Source organism: Lottia gigantea, assembly GCF_000327385.1.
Source record: "Lottia gigantea unplaced genomic scaffold LOTGIsca_101, whole genome shotgun sequence".
In the NCBI taxonomy this organism is placed as follows: domain Eukaryota; kingdom Metazoa; phylum Mollusca; class Gastropoda; family Lottiidae; genus Lottia; species Lottia gigantea.
Window position 1 is genome coordinate 354,902 of NW_008706772.1, and position 5,814 is coordinate 360,715.

A 5,814-nucleotide genomic window follows, 5' to 3' on the forward strand; every position below is an offset into this window, starting at 1 on the left:
AAAACCAAATTTTTATACACCCACATGAAATGGTGGTTGTATATTGTTGTCACCTATGTCCATCCACCGGACCATCCATCTTGTCCACAATTGCTCGTAAACACTCTTGAAGGTACAATTCTTGACTGAAGGTTAAATATTTCATACTGGTAATTGTTACTGTACTGACAAATATTTTTATTTAAAATCATGCTGCCAGTGGGCGTATATTACCTTGCCTGGCAAGCTATCTTATTTGAATAATGGTATGAGTCCATCAAGACTGCTGGGTATTCTTCTATGTCCATGTGCCTGACCTGGTACCACAATAGAATTGATTGGTAGGCTTTTAGCTTCTTAGGTTCAGTAGGTTAAGCTTAACCCTTCATTGTATTTTATACTGTGTGGAGCACAAGGACATTAATGCCAGAGTAACTCACATGGAATGGGACATTTTATGTCTGACCCTAACGTGCTAATGTCCCATATGAATATCAAGTCTGAGGAACAGATAAGGCCATATTTGTATGTAGATTATTTTGCAGCCTGCTCATTGTGAACTTTCACTTGTGGAGGGATCTTTCACGTGCACAACCTTCAGCACTTGGTTTATTGTCCCATCTGACTAGACATACAATACCAGCCTTTTCAACCATGTCTAAGGCTCTTTGTAGTACCAATATTTTAATTGTGAGATTTCAAAAAAAATACAGATGCCAGTTCTGATGGTACTTTCCTTTGGAGGTGTCCACTGCTACACAACTTTCACTGTTGATTTTGCCATACTTTGGGTAAGATTTTGATTTAAGGGAATTGTCGTACTTGTACAGATTTTGTATTGGACAATGTGCTGTGCTATTTGTCAGTCAGTCAATATACATATACCATATAGTATACCAATATAAATCAAAATTAAATAGTTAACATGTTAACTTACAGTGTGAAGGTAGAATTAGTGATTTAGAAATAGAGTTATCAGAATTACAACAAGATTTAGATAATTGTAAAGGTGAATTAGATGAAGTACATAATCAACTGTATGAAGAAAAGCAGTAAGTTGAAATTTTCTTCTTTGTCCAGAAAACTCATTGTTAAATATAGATACTTAGAAATATTAAAACAGATCCTAAAAACATGTTGTTATTCAGAGTTTCACGCTAAGCGATCTTCAGACAACTGACCTAATTTTCAGCCTGTGTCTTTACTGAAGATAGTGAAGTAGAACTTATTCTCATGTCTACACTTCGAGATGAGTCGGGATGTTTGTTCAAAGAAATTTGCTTAGGAGCATTAATGAAGGCATATACTTAAGGGAATATAGTTGTCTAAAAACAAATTCCCATCCAATAGAGCTTAATACACTTTTGATGTATGAAAATTTGACTTCTTGTCTGTCTACATTTAAATAAAAATCTACTAGCATAAATGACAATAGTCCTAATTTTAAAGGTATTAACATCATTGTCCTGTATATAGACACAGCTTTATACAGAATTATATATCGTACTCACAATTACTAAATGCAATTCAAAGACATCATTGTTCCATTCAACCACTTTACAAAATTAAATTGTATGATTCATTTAAACCCTCATATCTGTGAGTTGAATTTTGGAACTGTGATAGAACATTCTATAATGTCAATGAATATGATTCAAATTTTTAGTCACTCTTATAAAGTCATGAAAACCTTTTGTAATGTGATATGGTCTCCATTTCTGGTACTAAATGTAACCTTATTATAATCTCTTCTATGAACCTTGACAGATTAAATGATAGACAGAGAGAAGAAATAGATGAATTAATGTTAAATAAGCAACAATTAACAAAAGCTGAATTATCAATCAGAGTGAGTTTTTTAAAAATTATTATTATTGTTTTTTTTTTTACATAGTTACTAATTACTCGTTTGAGAATTTTGACTCACATGGCACCACAAAAAAGCTAAGGGGTAAGATTTCCCCTGCATTGTGCATCTTTCTCAGTTAAAGGGATTGTAAAGAGGTTGTCTTAATTTTTTATGTGTATCGTGAATACTGATAGCTTCTATTTGCACCATTCCAATTTTCATTCCACGACTGTGATTTTGCAATTCCACTAAAACTAACGCGTTTTATGACGTTGCTAGAGCGGAACTGCATATATATTAATAGTAGCTTCTGGTAGTTCCCTTCTAGTTACATCATAAAACATGTTAGTTTTAGTGGAATTGCAAGAACCACAGACGTCAGAATGAAAATTGGAATGGTGCAAATTGAAGCTATCATTGTCCCCGATACACATAAAAATGCCTTTAAGCCTACCCCTCAATGGTCATTGCAGAATATCTGATAATGTCTTGATAGACTCATTAGTGGTTCAGTTTTTTATAGATAGATACCAAAATGAATGGGAAATTTGGCTTCAAAAACAAACTAGATAAAAATGTGACATTAGTATGTCTTGTCTTGCCCTAAGCCAGTCTATATCCCATCCATTTATCAAGCATTGAATTTTACAAATGGATCAAATTCAGCTAACAGAAGGATTTTCTCAGATCATGCAAAGCAGTCACCCACAGAAAAAAAAAATGAAACTAAACATTTAGATCTGCATTTGAATCAGATTAATATGGTATTGCAGGATTTAGAAAACCAGTTAGAAAAACATCAAGATGAGATAACTCTGACTAAAGTTTATAAAACACAACTGGATAATCTACCAGTTTTAGAAAAACAGCTAGAAGAATTCAAAGAAGAAAATGAAGTTTTAAAGTAAGTTCAAAAAGGAAATTACAAAAAGAAATAGTACACCATGTTTTGTTTTCACAACACCTTAAAAGACAGCTCACTGTGCCAGTGGCCTGTAGTTGAAGACAGTACCTTTTCAACTATTTTCCATTGTGGGAGCCGCAGTGGCTGAGTGAGTTGGTATTTACTCACTAACCTGAATATCCTGGGTTCAATCCCAGTATATGTCAGGATAATTCCTTACGATAGGTTGGAGAGGTCGACATGTAAAAGCGTCAGTTGTTTGAGACCAAGACCCTGTATGAAAGAATAAAAGAAAAAAACTATATTTTACAAGGATAGCAAATTAGGTTCACAGTTATGGATCCTTTCTACTAGCTGATCCTTGGCCAAACCTCTTGGCATTGATCTTTCACAGATTATCCATACCCATTTACAGCTGAGTTGACTGGAATTATGAGTAACGATGACTTATTCGAGGTCATTTGACTATCACATGCCGATCGAAAATTGAATCTACAGCCACCATTTGCTCAATATAACCAATCAAATAACGTCATGTAAAGAATCAACACTCTAACCGTCTTCTTTACAACATGCAGGCTGTACATGTTAAAGATTCCTGGACAGTTGAAAATCGGAAAAAAGTGGCAAAAATGTTTACTCTGCATCGTGTTGTCCATCTTCATTAGCCCATTAGAGGCAGACATGTAGGATATAAAACTCCATTCATTTCATTGTTTCCCTTGTCAGTGATGCAGCGGCTTGGTTGAATGGGAGGCTATTAATTGAGTGGTATGTCCATGACATTTAGATAAAACTCCCATTTCATTTTCATGTACTTCAGAAGTTAATTGATAATGTTGTTTTTTTTGTGTTAAAGGTCTAATGAAAGAAATATAATGATGTATGAAATAGAAAATGATGATTTAAAAAAGAAGTTAGAAAGATCTAATGAAAGAAATAAAGAATTAAGTAAATTAGAAATAGAAATTGAGGTAAATAGATTTTGATGCTCTTTGATTATCCAGTACTTAAAATCCACAAGTTTACCATGAAAGCTCAACTTTGAACAATCCTTATAAACAGAGTCGGATGGCCCCGAAAAAAATGATAATTTTCATAGAATTATTCTTACATAATATTTTTATCTTATCACCAAATTACAGCTTATAAGTTGATCCACTTTGACATACCATATATTTATATATAGAAGACTATACGATATATATACTTTAAGGGACAAGTGCAGCCTTTTACGGAGGTTGATTTTAGTCTTGAATATATGTAAATAGTCTTCAGAAGTACTAGAAATGTACGAAAATTGCATAATTCCTTTAAAAATATCTCAAACTGACATTCAAATGCAGATAATTCTGGACACACATGGATTGGAAGGCTCCAATTTAGATGGTGAGCTGTGAACACTATTACTGATTGGTTTAGCTGAAAAAAATTCCTGTTTCTAAGACTAAAGTATGATCGGTAAAAAAAATGGTGCACCTGTCCCTTTAAGCTTCACTTAATCTGATAGTCTTGTAAAGATTAAAGATGCAGAACTTTGAAATTAGAATATTTATTATTTGTTATCTGTTATTACAGCATTGAAATCTTTATGCAATGATATGATTTCTGATTTGATTGTTTTTTTTTTTCTAGGATTTAAAGAGTAGACTAAAAAGATGGGAGTCATGTAAAATACCTGGTGTTAAACAACCACAGTAAGTTTTAATAATATTATCATAATGATTCCTGTTCAGTATAAATGTATCTATATCTAGGGATGATTTTGATAAAAAGTTTTTTATTATACAAACAGCAGGCCAACATCTCCTCTTAAACCCCTTTATCTTATCATTTCAGATCTGCCTTTATCTTATCATTTCAGATCTCCCTTTATCTCATCATTTTAGATCTCCCTTATCATATCAGATCTCCCTTTATCTCATCATTTCAGATCTCCCTTTATCTCATCATTTTAGATCTCCCTTATCATATCAGATCTCCCTTTATCTCATCATTTCAGATCTCCCTTTATCTTATCATTTCAGATCTCCCTTTATCTCATCATTTTAGATCTCCCTTATCATATCAGATCTCCCTTTATCTCATCATTTCAGATCTTGATTGGTGAACTACAGTTATCACAGAGAACCTATTTAGAAAAAGAAGGGGAACTAAATACTAGGTAGATAATTTAAATATGTTTATATCTAAGTGTGGAAAATTCTCTAGATGATATCAAACCCTTAAACAATCATTTGCAAGCATAGCAAAAATTATTACGCAATAAAGAGAGTAAGACTGCTCTCTGAATAATGCGTAATAATAATAATAATAATAATGATAAACTTTATTTTATTTGATTATTAGGTCCATTGCATCATAGTGACTTGGTGCTGTTTGGAAAGGATGGAAATACTTTGAAATAACTTTGAGAGTTATATTAGATTAATAATCATGTTATAATGAGATGATATTATGTTATTTCTAGTGTAAGAAGAAGTGAAGAACATATGAAAGAATATAAAGAGAAATATATTAAAACACAAGAAAAACTAGATACAATGACCATTGATTATCAAAAACAATCTGATTTAATAAAACGTTTACAGAGAAAATTATTATTTATTACCAAAGTAAGTCTCTGTTTTCTCACTTTCAATTTATACTTAAAGGGATACTACGTCTTAGAATAAACATAAAATTTAAGAATTTTAAACTTGGCCAATAAGAGCATATATTCATCAGTAGATATACCTAGTGTCATAAATAACATAACAGGATCCTTATATAATCCAATAAATCTAAAAAACTTAATAAAAATGCAATTAACTATTGAAAAACGTTTAATATTATGATTAAGTGTTTTTTAATCGTGACTTAGTTTAATGAATTTTCCAATTTTCTAGGTTTTACGGTGATTATGTTGTAACTTTATGACACCAGGCCACGAATTCTTGAAATGATCTAAGCGCTATGATATCCTAGGTTCTTATCTTCTAACATTGATTCTAAGACATCCTAGCGCTAAGATTGTTTCGAGAATACATGGTGTGGTTAGTTCACTGATGAATATATACTCATATTGACCATTCATCAGAAC